General features: G+C 40.2%; 1 long non-coding RNA gene across 10 annotated transcripts; it reads right to left on the bottom strand.

The window, feature by feature from the left end:
- Nucleotides 1-749: 749 nt before the first annotated feature.
- LOC308182165 lies at nt 750-22,387 on the bottom strand. 10 transcript variants are annotated; one of them, XR_013941691.1, is made up of 12 exons: nt 19,941-22,387; nt 13,377-13,518; nt 12,373-12,506; nt 11,816-11,934; nt 9,793-10,412; nt 9,361-9,459; nt 9,178-9,256; nt 8,880-8,985; nt 6,555-6,728; nt 3,128-3,656; nt 2,657-2,766; nt 750-2,222 (listed from the first exon to the last, which is right to left on the bottom strand). It is a non-coding gene; the product is annotated as an uncharacterized lncRNA (long non-coding RNA). The 10 variants fall into 10 exon arrangements; XR_013941692.1 differs by having other exon boundaries at nt 750-1,076; XR_013941693.1 differs by having other exon boundaries at nt 750-1,076; nt 2,657-3,656; nt 19,941-22,386.
- Nucleotides 22,388-22,565: the final 178 nt, after the last annotated feature.

The raw sequence follows: 22,565 nt of genomic DNA, 5'->3' as shown, positions 1-22,565 counted from the left end.
AAATGTTATAGCCAGAAATTGATGTGGGGCTTGAGATTTCCTTTTGTTTGCTTTAGGGAGCGGGGGTAGGTTAAAACAATGAATTTAATTGTAAGCTGTAGTTTTCTACAGAAACAATTTGCTTTATGCCATGAGGAGAAAAGTAAGTTCAATTGCCTCCATCCTCCTGAGTTTCTTCATTTTGTAGAAGTAGCTAGGAATGAAGTAGGAAATGCTGTAACAGACCACAGCAAACAAGTAACAGAGCTAAGGAATAGGTAGGACAGAGAGATGCAAGTTCAGAGTGACTGTACTGGTAAAATAGTTCTATGCTAACCAGCAATGTAAATTTCTCATTCAAACTTCCGTAACAAGCCACAGAAGTTTCAGGCAAGGCTCGCTACAGAAACGAAATTAGTCTACTACTCAAATCTCTTCCACTACATTTAACATGAATAACTGTAGGATCTTAATGTTTGCTTATTCTGGGTTGGTCAAGAAAGTAAACGCTTTCACTGCAAAGAAACAGCATGATCAGGCAAATTTTAAACATTAATGGAAAAGTAATTATATGTAAATGATCCATCTATCTACCAAACCGAGAATAACTGAGCAGACAGAATGGAAGAGGGCGTGAGTTACACACAGCACAATTCCACGTGCTACATTAAGTTCTGTGGTTTTCTACACACGGAACACAAATTGTGACAGAGGACAGAATGGCAGATAGGAACACTTAAAACAAGTAACATATTTAAAGACAACTGGACCCTCATCTGAAGTATTTATTCACTTTGATGAACCTCTTTATTAAGAAGTGAACAGTATCAGCATGATTTCTGGTGTTTAAAGTGATAGAAATATATTCATAAATAAAATGCAGATCACATCTCTCAGTACTTTGAAAAAGTTATTTGCAGTTGTGATCTCCAGTATTCCACTGCCAGGAACATTTGCTAAAGAGTCCTCCTCAACTGTTATTAACTGCTCTTCTTTTCTACCAGTGCATAGGCTGTAACATCATCTTACTGCCAACTGGTCAGTCTCCAAAGCATCCAACTTATCTTTCTAATGGACATGTTGCAGCCCAGGTTCATCTGACAATGCAAGATATGAGAAAGATATCACAAAAGTAAACATATTGCACTCAGGTTTTTAACAGCAAAACTGAAGGAACAAAAAATTAAGTTTTAAAACAGTTTAATTACTTCTGACATTTTGCTTTACCCTTAAGTAAGAAAATGTGACAAACTGATGAAGCTTTAGCTTCTCCAGAATAAGCACTGAGTTCCAGCATTGGAGACTTCCCTTAAAAGCTTTTCTATAAATAACGATGCAAGTATTCAGAAAATCAGTATGAGCTTTGTAAAAGACAAGTGCAAACGCCTGGGGGCCTGAAATACATCTCTGACAAATTCAGGTGTTTGTCTTTCCTTATGAATCAGAAAGTGAAGACAGGTCTCTCCTTCCTGGAGAAAGCGTTGCTATCAACATTATTTTAACAGAGCAACTCAGCAGTGCAGTGGAGACAAACCGTGGCACTTAGCAACACTTCTGTAAGAAAACAAACAGGAGGCGGCAGAACTGAGGAACAACATTCACGGCACAAGCTGCTTTGCCAAAGGTTCCCGTGAGTCTCCTGGGTACTGATGTGATGACACCATGTGATTACACAGATTAGTGGTAGACTTGGCAGTGCTCGGTTAACAGTTGCACTTGATGATCTTAGAGGTTTTTTCCAACGTAAATGATTCTATACCCACCATCCAACGGCATTCCTGACACGCCACCTTCAAGACAATGCTGCATGGCATTGCCAGGATTTAACAGGCTCAATGCTCTGTTTAAAGCTTTTTTTTTTTTTCTTTTCACAAAAGTCCTGCTGCTTACGGAGAGGACAAATGCAATCCATTAGAGGGAATAAAAACAAGCAAAAATAGCTTTCCCTTTAACCAAACCTTACTGCTTCTCTAGACACATGCCCTTTCTCAGGACTGCAGTGATTATTTTAGCACTTTGAAATTAGTTTCTATACTGCATTGTAAAAGACCTGTAAAACCACCAGGAACATATCAACCTCTGTGCTTATTTTTATTGTACAAATAGCCCAGTAAGAAGTTATTTTGCTACTTTATCACCAAAACAGCCAAATAAAAACATACCTTAAGAAATGCAGTAATGACAAATAGAGCTTCTTAAGGATGAATCTCAAGTGAATTAAGAGCTCAGTTCAGAGCTTCTTTCTAAAAATGTTAAAAGATCTGAGATAACCGAATGTATGCAGAATTTTACGGCTGCCTGGTAATCTTAACTGCAGTAAATGCACGAGATATTTTCCCTCATAAGCACGACGAATAGCAGAATATATCACCTCTGTCATTTAGATTTGGGTTTAGGTGGTCTCCATGGATATTTCTGTTATTTACTGGCACTTCTCCATCATTCATATGTGAGACTATTTCAGTCGTATCGGTCTACACAAGAATAGATCTTTTTCCCCCACTTCCTATGCCATTTTTTATTTTTGTGTTAGGGTTCTAACACTACTATCTGAATACTATTAACTAAATGCTGAATGCTATTAATAAAAGCTTTACAGAAGTTATTCTAGAGATTGCCAATCAAGATCAAGGGCATATTGTGCCTGACGAATGCAAACTGGAATAGTTTCAATTACCAGGTTCAAACTTCCAGCGTAGCACGAGCACGGCTTAGCCACTCCAAACAAGAGAAAACTGAAGCTAAATGAATGAAACCACCATAACTGATACTGGAGGTTCAGTTTGACTGGAAAATAATAAATATGTATTTGTTACATGCTTAGTAGCCATGTTGGCCGCCCACAAGACTACAGACATAGTATTATAACCAGTAACCCAAAGCAGCGGTCCCCGTATCTCTGAGCTACAGCAAAGTCACTGTGTTAACACAGTTTGAAAAGTACCTGTATAACTCAATGCAGAAGTGGAAAATCCTGATTTAACATCATTTCTGTTAGCTAGTCACATGGACTAGCTATTCTTCTTTACACTTTCTACAGAGGAAGGCTCTCTCATCTTGAGATCTAACTTTACAAAGCCAAAGTTAGAGCAGATACACCCCACTGTGTGAAGGGGGGCACCTCACCTGGTTTTACTTATCTACATACCTTTCTCCTTTACAGTTGAAGAGGAAGACTTGCAATTCAGCAGGTCTGCTCTTGAAGTCAACCTTAGAAAGAAATTAACCACACCCCAGAAATGCTGACTTTTATCCATAGACTATGAGTTCCTGAAACAACCTGCTCATGTTTTGAATTTCACACCGTCCTTCTAAGCAAGATACTTTATCTTGGGCTACAAAAAAGAAAAAAGCAAGGATAGATGTATAATAAATCTTGCATCCTACTGAAGTCTGTGATCTTTAGCTTGGATTTACTACCATTTCCAATTTACTAGTGCGATTTACTAACTAGTGCGATTAACTAATTTTTTTTACTTCACTACAGCCCCTCAGATAATGAGCATTGCTGCTCCTTAATGCTACATCACATCTTTCTTTTAACTGCTGTTATGACATGACAGACAAGGTTTTTTTACGTCTTCACACAGTCCAGAAGAGCCCCTCAGGCAGGTACATGCTGGCGAAGGTCTTTGCAGAACTTCGATGATAATCACATTTAACTGCAGACCTTTAGCCTTTATGGGGAAAAGAGAAGGGTCACCAGTAAATATAAAAACAAACACATAAATAAGTTGCTGTGCAAGCACAAAGCCCACAAATGTTAATAATGACTTTGATCTTAAGCAACTATAATATTATACGAACAGCATTTAATGGAATTTTCTTTCAATGAGAAAAAAGATGCAATACAGCACTGTTACTCAGTGACAGAAAATACAAAGGGGATAAAACAACTAGCCTACAGAGTCAGCCTGATTTGCACAGTGAAATGGTGGCTACCAAATTACGCTCAATATCTGAGCAGCTACAGAATAAGCAGAAATATTTATGGATTCAGGGATAGCAGAAGTACATACTGTCTCAATAGTCTGTTCAAGCCCATTTGTTTTTGCTGAGACTGAATTAGCATGGTAAGTACTTACAACTTTAAGAAATTACCACCTGACTTGAAAACCTGTATTTGAAAGTTCTTTTTTGGATTATCAAACGAGAGTTCCTGTTAGCCATTTTCTGAGAAACAGAAAAACAGCTACACAATCTTCACAGCCTGAAAGATGAAAAAAGATCTTTTGGACTTCAAAGCCTGCTTCAGGAAAACCTGAGAAAAATAGTAACAAAACAAACACACACAATGGTCCTGATTGTGTCCTAGAAATATTCCGGCCACAGTACAGTAGCTCCAGGCCAGAATGAGCAGGAACAAGATATAACTACTGAAAGCTCAGTAGAAAAAAAAATAACCCCCCCACACCACAGAACACTCAGTGACAAGAGTTAACACTTTAACAAGCACAGTCAATTCTGCAGTATAAAGCCATATCTCCTTTCGTCCTGCTCTGGCATGTTTTCTTTCAACAAGGAGACAGATCAATGCTGCAGAATAAACACCATGCTTCAACTAAGTGCACTGGCTTGGAAGGCCTTCACACAGGAAACATTTAAGACAATGAAGAGCAGCCTGCAATTCTGGGTGTTTCTGCTAATTTGAAGTATCACACAGATCGGGCTGAAACACTTTTGCTACCTCTAGGAAGAACACAATTTTCTTTGCATCTTAAATTTTTATGACCCAAAATGCTACTGGAAATAGCCTAAGCATACACTTAAAATTTTGTTTATGATATAACAGTTGCTACCAAACTAGCACTGAATTGATCTATGAGATCTGCAGTCATGGAGTACAGACGCTGTGAGCACTGTGATCACAGACAGTATCTCTCACGAAGTCAGCAACACAGCTTTCCAAAAGTCACCAGCTCTTGAACTACGGCATCAGAATCCCTATTTAACAGATTACTGTTAATAATTAAAATTGCTTTAAAACGTCCCATGGAAGAAGCTGTTAGGGTGAAAGTATTAGGCCTCGAGTTTTAGGAGTATTTTAGGTTTGAGATGCAGTCACCGTGACATGTATTTTGACATAAGCATCCAGATAACATCCATTTCTATCAACACACCAACTTTAAATTTGATAATTGGTGTATGTTAATTTGTCACATTAATGCTTTTTGTCTACTCTGAACAGTAATTTCCTTACTTCTGTTAGGAGTTAGGAGTAGTATTTTCTTGCACAGGAGAAGAGGTCACTGAAATGCTGACCTGCATTGTTGGCTCATTGCAAGAAGAGGTAACTATACTTGCTCCTTCAGCATCAGATGAAATTTCATATTTGTCCTCTGTTAGTAACTAGAAAGTAACTAAGAAAAAAAATCAACTTGTTTCTCTCATGCTTATGCATCAAAACCCATCTTCAGAAAAAAACTACCTACAACGTGCTCTTGCTCTCCAGCATGTCATTCCTTCAATTGGCAAATTTTCTGTTCAAGAAGAGATTGCTTAATTCACGCGAATGCAGTGGCACTTATTTTCCACTTTCTACTTCTGATGTATTGGCCTGTATGAGCCATGTCGAAAGGGCAGAGACCTTACTTTTCATTACATTTCTGTACACAGCATGGCAAAACTTTATCTTAAAGAGGAAAGCATAACTTGTTCTATGCTCTGGATGACCATTTTCCTATTTTAGGAAAAACTGAATCTGAACAAAAACTGCTCCATAGGCAGCCTGAGATATCCTGTTAGGAGGAAAGTTCACATTTCTGGGCAGATGGCAGGATAATAGGAACATCCCTGTGTCCTCAGAGGGGAAAAAAAAGATACTCTTGCAATTTACAACTTTCAGAACTCAGGGCTCAGTTTCTACATTTCTTTGAAGATAGGCCATGGGAAAAACCCTTCCCAGCAACCCTGAATCTATTTTGTATTAAATCACAAACAACTCCAAGCCATCTGAAAAACAAAACAAACCTTATCTATTATTAATGTGCTTAAGTGAGACTGGGCTGTATTTCTGATGACAGGAGGACAGTGAAATCTCCATATGGTGTCCTGGGTCTGCATTATTCATTTGAAGAACGTAAATGACAATTGCCATCTAGGTAACATGCTATGAAGACAACTATGAAGCTTACACTTCGTTTGTCCTTTTAAATGCTTCTACTCAATACAAAAGCATAGTTTTTAGTCACAGCTAGTGCTGTTCTATGGACTATTTTCATAGGAATTGAAGAGACAAGTTTAATACTTCCCTGTGGAAATGGACAGATGTTGCATTTTGTTTACAAATCAGACATTTTAAGTCTGTATACTGAGCACCAGCAGTACAGCAAAGTGTTTAAGAACTATGAATATAAATACAGTTTTTCCTAAAGTTGTACACAAAAAGACACCAGGAAAAATAAAAGAGCTTAACTACTTAACATGTTATTTTTCCCCCTTCTTTTAGTGGTGTAGCACCACTCCTCATTCCCTTGGGTGTTCTACATATAGCCTGACACTGCAGCTTTTCCACCAATCTCACTTTGCCATCATCTCACGGTAACTTTATAAAGAAGTTAACAAAAATGCATTACCTCTTCTCTTCATTTTCTTCCTCTTTCTCCAGATCTTGCCCTGTCAGTGAATCTAAGGCAAAAGTGCACATTCCAAATGAGGAACATATCTGGATTGACTAGAGTTCTTCTGTAAAGTGGATGCTACAGTGTTTTGTCATATGACATGAGTCATCAGATGAGTAGACTTGTAGACTGAGGGAAAAAAAGAAATTCAGTGGTTATTTGGGTGTCAAAGGTATCCTAGCAGAACTATCACAGATACCACACCTATGTCACAAGGTTTGCATGAATACAACTGTGGTAAAGCAAATTCAGCAAGGAAGTTTGAGCAAGCAATGGAGATTTTTTTTGCATGTCTAGTTACAGATTACCTAGGTTGCATGAAGAGGAAAGAGGAAGTTGAGTTCAGCAGCTACATAATCACTAATTTCTACACAACTTCTTATCCTGTAAGTCTTAAAAATTGTTTGAAGGTAACGTCTTGAGTCATAGCACTACCATCAACATATAGATGGACCAACTTGCACAGACTAGTCTAGAAGCAAGGTTTAGCAATCAGTTTAAATTAGCAGCGTGCCATATATCCTGTAACCCAGCTTTCAACAAAGGCCTATGAAAGTCGGTGCCAGCAGCAAGTAGACAGACAGGCAGCACTGCTTCATTCAGCAGTACCTTATGGCAGTTCAAGTTGCTTATGAAAATACAGCAAAAAAGTTCATAAAAGTCGACAAATAAGACTTTTTGATATTATGATAATTAGAGTAGTGTACTGCAACAAAAGCAGCCTTCAAAGATAAACTTGGTCTATCTTATTGACTGCTTGTTGAGTATTCTCTTTTACAAAAAGCACTGATCTCCAAGGAAAGACCAAGCATAGACACATGCAGCAAGAGCTTCATTTCCCTATATGTCTTTCTCAAGAAATTAAGCAAAAAAAACTTCCCAGGCAGACCGAAACAAACTGAAAAACCACTCAAGTTCCCTGGGAAAACCATACTGCTGTATATTGTACACCAGCTGTCTGAATGGATTGTACTGCCCAGCTGTAGAATTGATCATGCCAAAGAAATCACGCTTGGAGAGAGGGGTTTAAAACTGCTCTTTGATGATACTCTATCCTGGGAGTGTTTGGCAGCAAGTTTCATGCATGCTGCAGTGCCAAGAGATGAAGGAGCAGGTGAACACCTCAGGCAAGCCTGCTGATTAGAAGTCAGGGATTGCTTGGCTCCAATGCAGCCAGAGCCACCACTTCCCAAACCAGCTCCAGCAGAGAGCCAGAACGAACAACTTTGCAGCGTTTTCGATGCAGTCAGAGGTGGTGACATTAGCAAGTATATTCTCAATGCTACAAGACCTGTCTTGCCACATAAGATCATATGCTGATTATAAAGGCCTAGGGCTTCCCTATCGGTAGGACATGATATACAAAAGGTAAAAGAGAAGACAATTACTTTCTACAGGCTGTCCTGGTTTTGCTGGGGATAGAGTTAATTTTCTTCCTAGTAACTGGTATGGTGCTGTGTTTTGGATTTAAGATGAGGATAATGCTGGTAATACGCTGATGTTTTAGAATCATTAAGGTTGGAAAAGACCTCCAGGATCATCTAGTCCAGCTGTCCACCTACCACCAATATCACCCAGTAAACCAGGTCCCTAAACACCACATTCAACCTTTCCTTAAAGCTGTTGCATTTCAGTGCTTACACAGACGTAAAGACTTCTCAGCTTCTCGTACTGCCTTGCCAGTGAGAAGTCTGGGAGAGGACACAGGCAGGACAGCTGACCCCAACTGGCCAAAGGGATATCCCGTACCATGTGGCATTATGCTCAGCAACAAATTCAGGGGGAGTTTGCTGGGAGGCTGCCATTGCTCAGGAACTGGCTAGGCATTGCTCAACTGGTGGTGAGCGACTGCGTTTTACATCACTTGTTTGTTAGGAAAAGAAAACCAAAACTTTCTTATTAAACTGTACTTATCTCAACCCATGAGTTCTTGCACTTTTACCTTTTTCAATTCCCTCCCTCATACCACTGTGGGGTGGCGAACAAGTGTCTGTGTGGTACTTAATTGATGGGTTAAATGATAACACAGGCCTTCAAGCAACTCCAGAGTATGAAGAACTATTTATTCTGAAAAACTAACTAATATTACATAAACTCAAGACAGAATAGACCTCTGTACTTTTTTCACTCTAAAGTCCTGGTGACAATTCTGTATAGATGGAGAAATACAAAGTTAAACCTTTCAGGAGCTAGGAAAACTGGTATATTCTGTTCTTGAAAACTCACTAAGTAGTACTAGTACAGATTCATTTTTAAGAAAGACAGTCAATGGTCACCCACCAGGAAAGGTAACAGCATGTCAGGTCTGCCCACAGGAAGCCGCTGCCCTTCCCATTGTAACTCACTTCTCCACCTCTATCTGCAGTACCAGTCGTCTTCAAAGAACCTAATAGACGTACAAAAAAAAAAAGTAAAAGTTACACAGTTGCATTAAATACAGTTTGAACAATGTTAAGCTAGTCCCAGTCTCAAAGGAGCTGTCCTCTGGTCAGCTAAATACCAGACTGTTTGCAAACAACACTTAATCGCTATTCATGCTCTGGTCAACGAGAAAGCAGCGGAAGACGTAGGAACACACCTAAACTATGCATGCTGATTTCCAGCCTGAAGTAGCTGTGTATTATTCAGTCAAGTGCCAAGCGTGGTAACAGAAGTGTCTATTGATCAGAGTACAGCAATGTGATTCATAAGTCAAACTTGTAGATAGCAGAAAGTAAACACAAGCTTTCCTCTTTTGCTTGCTGTACACAAAATGACTCACGTTGAAACTGGTGCACTTAATGATTTCTCAGGGTAATTGTTTGCTGCGCTGCCACTAGAGCAGTATTTGGACTCATCTGCCATCATCTTACTGGTACTTCTGGAAAACACACGGAAAACGTTCCTTTGCTGCATTACAGCTTGTTGTGATTTAACCCAGCAGGTAGCTAAGCACCACACAGACATTCTCTGACCTCCCATCCCCTGTGGGATGGGGGAGAGAATTGAAAAGAAAAATGCAAGTAGTCATGGGTTGAGGTAAGGACAGTTTCATAAGAAAAAGGGAAAGGAAGACAAACAAACAAACAGAATACACAAAACAAGCGATGCAAAATGCAGCTGCTCACCATCACTAACTGATGCCCCGCCAGACCCCAAGCAGCCACCCCATTCACCCCATCCAGCCATCCTATATTATTCAGCATGACACCACCTGGTATGGGATATCCCTTTGGCCAGTTGGGGTCAGCTGTCCTGGCTGTGTCCCCTCCTCTTGTGCCCTGCCAGTGAGGAGGCTGGGGGAGCAGCGCCAGAAGCTGAGAAGTCCCACCTCTGTGTAAGCTCTGCAATGCAACAACTGAAACAGTGTGTTACCAGCATTACCCTCATCTTAAATCCAAAACACAGCACCATACCAGCTACTAAATTAACTCCAGCCCAGCCAAAACCACAACACAGCTATACTATAGATTCCCCTCTTCATTTAAGAAGACCAGGTGATAACAGCTGGACAACACATTTAATTACGCTGTCTGTTCCCTCCACTGACTATGTAAGAACATCTCTCCCAGACAGGAAGAGACAAGTAGCATGCGTTGAAGCATTATGTGTTCAATTATAAAGAACTGAATAACAGCCACTATGGACAAGCCAACACATCAGCTTCTTCATTTAGAAGGAATAGTCCTAGAGCAATAAAACTTAAAACAACGATAACAAATATATATATATACTTCTCTTAAGGGATATGGCTTTGCAGCAGGCCTACGAAGGAGCCATTCACCTCCTCTTTTTCAGACATGACCAAAGCATTTTGTGCATTAATTCTAGTCTCTGGAAGAGGAGGGTAGAATATTTTCTCAAATTATTTAAAAAAAATATAATAATTATAAATATTTTTTTAAAAAATGGAAATGTGCAACCATTTGGCAAATCTGAATTCAGGGACACTGAAAAGAAACAAATTTGTAACCAACTTAAAATCCACCCAGGTCAAGAATACCTACATTAGAAAAAAAGAGCTAAGTAAATGAAAGCTAATTTCAACTTCAAACTAACTAACTAACTAACTAACTAAATAAATAAATAAAGAACAGAAGCGATTCCAACAGAACCCCAGGAAAACCCATTTTTGTATGGGTGACTTGCCTGATTCCTATGTGTCTACACTGCTTTTCCTCACTCTGTCTCTTTATCAGAATCTTTTGGTTTTGTTTTTTCATCATCTCCTCATATATTAGATCTAGAACCTTTTTTCCTATAAGTAAATCATAAAGCATTTTAGAAAAGCTTCCAGAGCTATCATATAAATGGACTAACAATATGAGAAAAAGAAGCCTCCTACTGCAATATAGAATAAAACTGATGTTCAAGCTTAAACTTTCGGATAAAAGAAAAAGGAAGTTCTAGATGTGCTTTTAGTCCCTTAAATACAGCAGCTGCATATTCTTCATTGGTTGTATAGGGTAAGCATGTCCAGAAGAGGTGCCAGACAGATCCCTACCTATCGCAGGGCCCAGACCCTGGTGGCACATAGGCTCTGTAAAGTGTTTAACTAGATTGTTGTCTTCATTCAAGCTGAAGGAGACAAAACTCTTTCTAAACAGTGGTTGGACAAAAGATGGTGTGTTCCCCGGCTGCACTCCATGCAAGAAACCTTTGACAGCAAGGGAAAAGGAGAGATAGGAAGCTAATTCTATCAAAAACTATTGGCCAGTTTTATCATGAGACAGCTGGAATATAGCATACTTCAATGAACACACCGACTGATTGAGTCTATCTATACTCTTGGGGTGTACAAGGAATTCATCCTGGTGAAATAAAAAGAGCTCAGAGTTGTTTTGAAGATCTCTAAGACATTTAATTTCAGTTTTGAAACAAGACAATGTTTACCAGTTAAGCATTGACAAAATGCAGAAAATCCACTTGAGTCACCCACTAAATATTCATAGAATACTAAAATTCTCTCGTTCTCCTCAAACTAAATCAGATAGATAAGAGTCTTGATAATGTGATCTATCAAGTGCACAAAACACAGGAATCTTTTTTTTTTTTTGACAAGGGAAGGAATTGCTATCCAATACTTTAACTTACCCCGCTCTTTTCTACATTTGATAAAATATTATATTTTACATTCAAAAAGTAATGCATTGGCTAGTGGTCTCCTTTGGTATTCTGGGAACAGCTAACCAGAATCACTTTAGCTCAGCATAACAAGATGACATCTCCATTCATACCTGGTATTGCAGTGTGTTCCTCTTCACTGCTTAACATGCATATCCTCTGCACTGAAGCCATCAAAACTGCACTTGGAGCTCACAATGAAGTCAAATATTTTTCCTTCATTATTTCCTGTCTGAGAGGTAAAACATGTTGTTCAGGGTATCTACCCAGGACAGTAAAAATTATTTTGCATTTACAGCAGAAATGTTTTACAGCAGAATGTACTTTTAAAAGACACACGTACTTATTCCGTATTAAAATTGTGCCAACCCACTGAGTAATTTACAACAGCTACTTTAATAGCTTTGTTACATTGCTATTTAAGACAGGAAAGAAAGACAACATCCCCTTAAGCTGCAAAGGGCTCTACAAGGACTGAAAACCTCACATGGAAATTTAACTAGAACGTGATCTGTTCATACGCAGTAACAAGACAACACCTGTCACCCTAATGAAATTAAATAGTATGGAATAAATTCAACAAGCATTGGTCATGTGTTGCTGAGAAAGCAATGTTGAAATTACATTAAAATAGTACGTCTGAAATTGAAAACCTCACATAGTAATTTACCTTGAGAGGAAAGATGTTAACATCTTCCACATGGTCATGTAAAACAGGTTGTGAAATCCAGCAGCCCTCCAGGTACGTTTTCAGAAACAACTGCAGCCCTGCTTCTGGTTTCATCATCTTCTGTTGCTTGTTCCCTGTATTTCAGCAGCGCATGAAGAAAATGGATTAGTAGCCCAGTTCTTTACTATTTATGAAGTTTACTATTTAGGAAGACATTCTTAACAGCATTTAAGTTAAAAATTCATCATGCTATTGTCAGCTATTTGTCCCCAACATAACTTTCCCCAATTTGTCACTATAGCAATTATTATAGTATTTGACTGTAGGGGATTAAATTTATCGCTGAGCTTTACACTCCTAATGCAACACAAAACCAACATTTATGCTAAAAGATTTGTATCCTTACTTAAATACAGACAACTCTGAATGACCACATGAGCCACTCATAAGTACAAGATCTTCTACCCAGGCCAAGTGAAGAACCAGAAAATACTCAGATATTTTCATAGTCATAGCTTAGATGAGACATAGAACTAAGCCCAAAGATGGCTGAACACTTGAAGGAGAAGGTTTTTAGAGATATTGGCTTGAACAGTCATAAATAAGCTTTGATTCTGCTATGCTTAGTTGTTTTTTTGTGTGTGTGTTTTTAAGTGATAGAGTTATTTCCCTGTTAACTGTAAAATCACTTTAACATGAGTTTAGAGAAAAAATGATACAGAAACATTTTTTTTTTTACAACAGTTAAGCTTTCTCAGTGTACCTTGCAGTTTTAGAGGGATGTTTGGCAAAGCTGAGCAACACACATGCTCGGATCACATTTGGTTATCCCAAGAGTTCATTTAGTGCAGCAAACTGACTTAAAGCACATCTGTATCACATTTTCTCTTTCAGAAATATTTCTTAAAGATCTTTTACTTGCCATACGCATGCTCTGTTATGTTCTTAACATTAAAACCTATCTCGCCTTCTGAAGGTTCCCCGGATATGTGCTACGCACGCACCTGCTCCTGTGCAAGGGACATCACAGAGCTCACATTGAGGCTGTTTTTGAACCCTGCAGGGGCTCCTGTTTCCTTGGTTTCCTGTCTTCTGAACAGCTTCTTTCTTTCTGTGCTTTTGTCATTCTAAGCGCTCCCGGTAAGTCTGCAATCAAACAGGGCACCACATTCATTTTGCTTTCAATGGCAGTACTGTTTTTTTTCCTACAGAAACACTAAATGTCTTCCGAAAATAAATGGAAAATCTCCAGAAAGTCAAATTTAAAAAAAAAGAATTAAAAACCCCTCACTTCAGAGTCCCATCCAAACCTGCAATATATAAAATGCTCACAAGTGCAAACAGCTTGATGAATCGCCCTTTACTGACTCACACTGCAATAGGAACTCACATGCGACCTAATCATTTCAGGCTCCTTAAACAATCAGTCAGCTTGGGTGTAAGACTTAAATACAACTAAACATATCTGTCTAGTACAATTAAAACGATTAGCTTTTTGCTGGCTGTGGAGCACACCTAACAGCTGATTTAGATTCAGGTTACTATATTGTAGGCTTGGTTAGATGCATGTCACCTCACAAAATACAGAGAGCTAAGGACCCTTTTGGAAGGCACTGACTAAGAATCGCAACTGCTGTGGACAACAGTTCAAAGAAATCAGGCAGTTACAGGCATATCACATGCTTGCTTCTGAAAAACTGTAGGAGTTTTAAATGTGGTAACTTCTTGGTTGGTACGTATACTCTTTTTGTAAGACATTACAGTACTCCGCAAGAATTTGTTTCACTTCACTAAACAGAAGGAAAAAACTACAGCTGTGCTCAGAAGTCCAGGGGTGACATCACCTTAAATAACCTTGGACATCGTGCCACTGACTAATAAGCTAATGAGTTAATAAAAACATGATCTTGACCACCAGACTAGATCTTAAAAAAAAAATCCACACAGCTACTCAGTAAGTTTTCTCACTTACTCAAACTTCAAACCCATCTGAATTTAGAAAAAAACCAGTTGGGCTTAACTTGATAAACCTTAACCTTGGAAAAACATCAACATTTTCCACATCAGCAAACAGTGAGATGGGACTGGCGCTTCATCCTGCTAAGGGTGCAGTAGGGAAGGAGGTGGTTTCCCAGCTTTTATTAAGGTTCAAATTCAGTGCTAACCACTGATCCGCCATAAGATCCACACTTTCTTCAATGGGAACAGCTAGCTCTGATTTCAGGCATTAAATTGACATATCAGTAACCGTTTGCAGGACAAAAAGCACCCTAGATCTATTCACAAACTTTCATATAAATTAGTCAGGAAAAAGATGTTTAGCATATCAATAAAACACACTTTCTTCCTAAAACAGTAAAAGGTTGTCTAAGAAACGTCTTAAGAATACAAGTTGTTAGTTAGGTATGTTGGACAGGACTATTGGAAGTTGACTGTGCCAAGGTTCTGGGCTACCGGACACCTGTCTCAGTAAATAACTGTACAAGTTGTTTGATTTCACAGATAAATGCTTAAACAAAAACAAACAAAGAAACAACCAACCAAAAAAACCACAATGATCCTACAGATTTCATCTTGAACTTTGTGCCGTGCCTACTTTCCTGCAGGCTTTTTCATGGTATCAACTTGATAATCTCATGTTCTGAATAACGTAAACTGTGAGGTTTGTGAAAACCAGGGGCAGCGCTTTGTATTCAGCTTCTGAATTCAGAGTTTAATTCCAAGCCTTGATTTCCCATCTCAGAGAAGGAAAAGACCAAACAAAATCCAAATTGGTATCACAAATCTGGAAGAATTTTTAAGAGAGACTCAAACTAACCTCTCTAGCTCTTCTGAGGATAAATGATGGCACACATCATGATTCTGATTGGTAAAGGGTAAAGGTGAAAGCTTCTGGAATACATCCCACATCCTTCTTTACCTTCATAAGCTCAAGATAATATCTTTAGTTAATCATCTGCCAAACCACCAAAACATCAGATACATTGAATTAATGAGAGCTATAGACTTTGGCACAGATTAAATCATATTTCAAGTGTTAGATGGCAGTCATATCAAAAAAAGCCAGGAAGGATTCCAGAATTAGTCTTCTCTGAGCCACAGCGCAGTCAATTGCCAGGGCTGAACACAACAGAAACCTGGTTATTAAAACCAAAATTGCTTTCAGTACCAGGAAAACTGACTTCACATTTCTTATCATAAGGAAATTAGCCATGGAGGTGTTTTAGAGCTGAACAGTCACACAGCTGTTTGCTAGGTTTGGCAAAGAGTGTAAAGGTTAAGAAACTCCTAAACTAGGCTCAGGTGTATTAAACATTGTTGAACATGTCACATAAGAATTCTGTGGTTATAGAAGTTGGTCAGTTATAACTATACCCTTATAACATTCATTCCAAATTTGACTTGAATATCTATCAGTTTTTGAAGTACTACAGATTCTTCACAGTTATACTAAGTTTCTTAAACCTGCAGCTGAATTTGCAGAAGAACAAGATTTATTTGAAAACTGTAGAACTGATTACTTTTATAAGTTCACTTTTATAAGTTCAGCATTTTTCAGAAGAGAAGTACACATGCATATCAAATCCATCCTTGTCAAGTCACATGAAGTCCAAGTTTACACTCAAATGTCTTTAATTTTAAAATTAAAGGACTGCTCTCAATGAGTTCTTCTCCCACTCTGTATGCATGTCTGGGATTGCCCCAGCCCAGGTGCAGCACCTTGCACTTGGATTTGTTGAAGCTCATTAGGTTCACATGGGCCCACTTCTCCAGCTTGTCCAGGTCCCTTTGGATGTTATCCCTTCCTTCTGTTGTATCAACTGCACCACTCAGACTGGTGTCACCTGCAAATTTGCTGAGGGTGCACTCAATCCCACTGTCTGTCACTGATAAAGATAATAAATAGTACCGGTCCCAGGACAGACCCCTGAGGGACACCACTCATCACCAGCCTCCACCTGGACATAGACCCATTGACCACCACTCTCTGGGTGAGACCTTCAAGCCAACACCTTATTCAGTGAGTTGGTCCACCCATCAAATCCATCTCTCTCCAATTTGGAGACCAGGATGTCATGTGGGACTGTGTCAAAGGCCTTACAGAAGTCCAAGGAGATGACATTGGTCAGTCTTCCCTTGTCAACTGATGCAGTCACTCCATCATAGCAAGCCACCAGAATAATCAGGCACCCTTTACCCTTGGTAAAGCAATGCTGGCTGTCTCAGATCACCTCTTTGTCTTACATGTGCCTTGACACTGCCTCCAGGAGGATCTGTTCCATGATCTTCCCAGGCACAGAGATGAGGCTCAGTGTTCTGTAGTTCCCCAGGTCCTCCTTTCTACCCTTTTTAAAAATGGGAGTAATGTTTCCCTTTTTCCAGTCACCAGGGACTTCGCCTGATTGCCAGGACTTTTCAGATATGATGGAGAGAGGCTTGGCAAGTACATCAGCCAATTCCTTTAGGACCCTAGGATGCGTCTCATCAGGCCCCATAGACTTGTACTTGTTTAGTTTCATCAGGTGGTCTCAGACCTGCTCTTCACTTACAGCAGGTGGCACTTTGCTCCCCCAGCCTCCATCTGCAGGTTCAGAGAAACAAAAGACTTGGGAAGCCTGACTGGCAGTGAAGACTGAGGCAAAGAAGTTGTTGAGTATCTCAGCCTTCTCCATGTCTGTCATTACCAGTTCACCCTTCTCATCCAGCAGAGGGGGTACATTCTCCCTGGCCTTTCTTTTCTGAGCAACGTATCTAAATAATCCCTTCCTGTTATTCTTTGCATCCCTTGCCAAGCTCAGTTTCATCCATGCCTTGACTTTCCTTATCCTACCCCTGCACATCCGGACCACATCCCTGTACTCTTCCCAGACCACGTGTCCCTGCTTCCGCTGCCTGTGCCTGATCATTGAGTCCAACTCCTGGCTCCACACAGGACCACCTAAAAATCAGAACACGTGTCTGAGAGAATAGTCCAAACCCTTCCTGAACTCCAGCAGGTTCGTTGCTGTGCCCACTGCCCTGGGCAGCCTGTCCCAGTGCCCGGCCACCTCTGGGTGCAGAACCTTTCCCTAACCCCCAGCCTGACCCTCCCCTGTCCCAGCTCCATGCCGTTCCCTCGGGTCCTGTCGCTGTCCCCAGAGAGCAGAGCTCAGCGCCTGCCCCTCCGCTCCCCTCGTGAGGGAGCTGCAGGCCGCCATGAGGCCTCCCCTCGGCCTGCTCTGCTCTGGGCTGAACAAACCAAGGGACCTCATCCGCTCCTCATACGTCTTGCCCCACACATCTTGCCTTCCAGACCCTTCACATTCTTTGTAGCCCTCCTTTGGGCACTCTCTAGTAGTTTCATGTCCTTCTTATATTGTGGCACCCAAACCTGCCACAAAAGTACTTAAGATGAGCCTGCACCAGTGCAGAGCAGAGCTTTTTCCTCCTAAACTGATTTTGGTCGTTATCATTTTGCACGTTCTCCAGGTTATGATTTCATTTTGTAATTAAGTGAACAGAATAAGAAAAAGTTGTTTTGCCTTTTCTGCTTCCACTTTCCTAGTACTAAGCAGAACAGGAACAGCCACTGCAGAGTACAGTACTGTGGCCACAGCTCCTTTGGTGCTGAACCAGCAACACCACAGGTGTTGCAAGCACATCCACTGAGGCACCATTTCTGTGCACCAGGTGTTCCTTCCATGGCATAAAATCAGGCTGCAGATTAGAGTAAAAAGGCTTGAGAACTGAACAAAGTTAACCAGCACCAGGAACAAACCTGGACAAATTGAGAAGAGAGCACTGCTTCAGAAAAAGGGGTGCCGAGTACAAGATCTGGATAGAGAGGCTGCTCTACTGCATTTTGTATTGGAACATCATCCTCTTATTAAAATTCAAGGTAGCTGCTTCTGTAGATGAGAGGGACCTACTTAGCAATAAGTCTTCTGAAGTCCAGAAGTGAGAAGTGCTTCTTCAAGCAGCATGTAGTTAACCTGCAAAATTTGCTGCCAGAGGAGGTCAGAAAGCTAAGTGTGGAATCAGATAATTCAGCCAATGGTAAGTTTGTATTTCAGCAAATACAACTAAATGTAATTACTTTCAACTGTCAAGTATCACCGCTGAAGCCAAGAATAAACCCTCCCCTCACACCATGACCACCAAATGATTAAGCTGAAGTCTGTGTGACTTCAAGCTTGTCCTAAAGCTTCCAATATCATTGCTGGAAGCAAGGCACCTACTGTGATGCCTCATTAAGGCTGAATAACTTATATTTTTAAATGCTTGATGTAAGAATCCCTGCTGTATTCTTTCCTAGGGGCTAAATTTTAAATATTACTTCCTGTACAGTCATTATAATTTATTTTATTATTTCATATTTCATCAATATTAAGGGAAAATGTTTGTCGGAAAAGAAGGCTTCAGAACACACTCACTCTTCACCTCCAATTACCTGCTACATCTGCTTTCAAGTTTACTTTACAGATTTCTAGAAACCTTAACTTAAAAAAATCTGAAAAGCTGAGTGAAACTTCATTAAAAATCAGTTATTTTTTATCCATTTGTTCTCTGAAGAGTTCAGTAGATTTGTAAAGTATGGGAAAATTGAGTCAAAGATAAGCAACTAAAAAAACAGATGCTCTTCTCTCAGATAAATTTGACACACACCATACTTTGATAAATGCAGTTTTCTTATCAAAATATTTACATTTTATCTGGAAAAGAAAGCTTTTAACAGCACTAAAATATCAGAAGAAAAAAAATAAGGATTAGCAAAATGTAAGCCAGTTTTTAGCACTTCTTGCTTCCTCAAGAAGATGTTACTCAACAATTTCAGATATGAATATACTGCTCACTATTTTAAGTTTCTAAATATAGAAATATGTCCAGGAGCTTGAGGAATATGTTTTACAGGCTCACAAACAGTTTACCTATTCCCCACAAAACAAAAAAGAAATCAGTGATGGAGTTACCCACTGAAAAGGTGAAATACTGATTCTGTGATAGTTTCATTTTGATTTCTCACATGCAATGCTGTAAAAATATCACTTTATCTAGCATAGTTTCAAGGAATTCATGAAGCATGTTTATAATCCACAGTTCATATCATCATACTTTCTCAACAGATAAACAAATAAATATTACTAATGCATTCAAGCTACTTCAAATTTTGTCTGGAGACATAATTGCAAAGTAGCATGTTATGTTTTCTGCTTATAAAGACACAAAGGAGGGAAGTGAAAATAATTTCTCCAATTTCTTATTTTAATTGTTTCAGAACGTGCATTAAAAATAACCTGTTTAGGAGAACTGAACACCTGATATGAAACAGGTATTTGAGCTAAAAGAGACAATTCATAGTAACCACTTCAGACTGAAGAAACTATTCTTTCAGTTGAGAGAGAGGCTTCTCCAAAAAGAGCAGGAGGCTCATTTCCTCCTGCAGCTACAAGTAGTGGCCTCAGTTGTTTTTTTGTTAATGTTCTAACTGTTGTATTTGAGAACCAATTCTAAACCTGCCTATACTACAAGAACGTTAAAATAAAACATACGTACAGAAGACACCACTGCTGGATTCCAGAAACACTCACTTGGTGGGGAGTATGAATCGCTAGCAGGATGTTGCAGCTGAACAGGCAGGTGCTGGCTGGTAGTACTGCTTGCTCTCACAGTTGCTTGCAGATGTTTGTTGTTCATAACTGTAATTATAATGCATATGGAATTCCAACAGAGCAAAAAGATTAAGAAAACACTGTGGTAAAAAATCATTTATAAGTGACTGACTTGACAGACGGCAGACAATTCGCATATTTGATTTATGAACAGTAGATAATGAGATTATTTATAGAAAAAAACATTTAAGGGCATTTTGGTGGTATTGGCAGGGAATTATGTGGGAGCAGGAAGCAGGCTAATTGTGCTTTCTCTAGGAGAGCTCAGCTGGAGGTGCAGGGGAAACAGCAGGAATCACTGACAGTAACTCACAACAAGAAGGCAGCTTTAATTCACTCCTTTGAGAGGTTTCATTCCAATTACACACAGTGCTCAGTTTGAGTCACCCCAAGGTTAGGGTATGCTGCAAATTTCTAAAGCAAGATACAAGACCTCATTAAAAAATACAAAATCCCATGCTCTTGCTAGTATGACAGATACACATTCAAGCTGTATATTCATGCAATGGGGAAGAAGAGAGTAAGATTTAATTATTTTGACACTCTAGAAGTATCTAGAAAACTGATAAATAAGAAACATCTCTTACCATTCAAAAGGAGCAGATGACATGCTAAAGTCTAGGAGCATTTATCTGAAATTCACCAGGAAGTCAAAGGTGATTCATTAACAGCAATATCCAGAAATACTTGTTAAGGACTGGGACACATTGTATAAGGGAAAAAAATCACGTCCCTCAAGAAATAAGTCTTAGGTCAGTACAACCTGCAATAACTTCTTTAGTCATCCATTTACCCTGACAGATGCCTGGGGTCTGCAGGCTTCCCATCAGTGGCAGGTCAAAACAAAATCCCTGGTACTGTGACTGTCTGTTGGCCACCATCCAGAGGACATGCAAGCTATCGAGCCTGTCTGTTCTCACTGGTCAGAGAGAAACAGGCACCTTCAAAAGATAACTCGTCGCAGCTATTGCTTTCTGTTGCCTACAGAGGGAGTCTAGACCAGCTTACACAGAAGGCAGAGACAACTTCTGCAAAATGAAGCCCATACAGAAAAGAAAATCATGCAACAGTGATAAAGCAACTGTGTTAAATCTATCAGAAAGGTACTATCTAGCAGTAAGACCATTCAGGATTATATAGTGCATTATCCTGTCTCCGGTGGTGCCTACAAGCAAATTCCAAGGGAGAGGTAGTACAGAATACTCCCTTGCAACTCTCTGCTTCAGTTATCAGCTCTGTGAATATCCCAAGCCTGACATAACTTGTCCGTTGGTTACTCTCAAAATACCTTTCAAACATTTGCTCAGTCTCCTTTTTTCCTCCTTTATCTTTTTGCAGACACAACATCCTTGAGCAAGAACTTCCCCTGACCTAATATCCACTGCAAGAACCATCACCTCCTTTTGTTTGCTTTGAAGCTATCTCCTAACAGCTTCAATTGTAAACCTGAGCTTGCATAGTACTGGAAGAGACAGTGAACAGTCAGTTCCTATCCAGCTGCTTCTTGCCACTTCAGATCCAGTAAACATCTAGTATCTGCTTTAAATCATCTCTCCCAGGCTGAGGAGTCCGAGCCCACTAAGTCATTCTTGCTATGGAAGCTATGCTATGCTTTAGATCACCTCTGTCACTAGCCTCAGGCCCTTTCCAAGTCCTACCATATCCTTTCCAAGACAATAGGAACAGAGAATTGCATACAGTCAGTATCCAAGCAAAGGGCAAAGCCACTGCCATTATTTGAAACAGGAGTATAAAGCTGTCTTCTGTTTGCTATTTTTGTTCTTACTCTCTAATATTCAATAAACTTCTGCTGAACACTATAAAACTCCAAATTCTTGTTCCTGAGTAGCCGTCACAGTCTATTACATTGTAGAAAAGCTAGAACAATTTACAAAAGTAAAGACTGGGGGAAAACTAGCTATTCAGTCATGTACTGGGGCTATAATTCCTCACTGTTCTGCCCTACCTAACTTAATATCAGATCATGTCGCTGCTTGCCTTCTTTTTAAGGATGGTTCTATTCAGTGTTTTTCTCAGTGATCTGGATGCAGAACCCAAGTGCATACAAAGCGGCACCAGTCAGCAGCGGGCCCTGGCAGCCAACAGGGCCAACCTTTTGGGGTGCCTCAGGCCCGGCACTGCCAGCTGGGTGAAGGAAAGGATTGTCCTACACTGCTCTGCCTGCCGCGGCCTCGCCTCGAGCGCCACGTGCAGGTTTGGGCACCACAGTATAAGAAGGACATAAAGCTATTAGAGAGCCCCTGAAGGAGGGCTATGAAGATGGTGAAGGGTCTGGAGGGCAAGACGTGTGAGGAGTGGCTGAGGTCCCTTGGTTTGTTCAGCCCAGAGCAGAGGAGGCTGAGGGGAGGCCTCATGGCGGCCTGCAGCTCCCTCACGAGGGGAGCGGAGGGGCAGGCGCTGAGCTCTGCTCTCTGGGGACAGCGTCAGGACCCGAGGGGACGGCATGGAGCTGGGACAGGGGAGGGTCAGGCTGGCGGTTAGGGAAAGGTTCTGCACCCAGAGGTGGTCAGGCACTGGGACAGG

This window comes from Anser brachyrhynchus, assembly GCF_964034855.1.
Source record: "Anser brachyrhynchus genome assembly, chromosome: 23".
NCBI lineage: Eukaryota > Metazoa > Chordata > Aves > Anseriformes > Anatidae > Anser > Anser brachyrhynchus.
The sequence above is the reverse complement of the archived record's forward strand: the minus strand, read 5'-3'. Positions and strand labels throughout refer to the sequence as shown.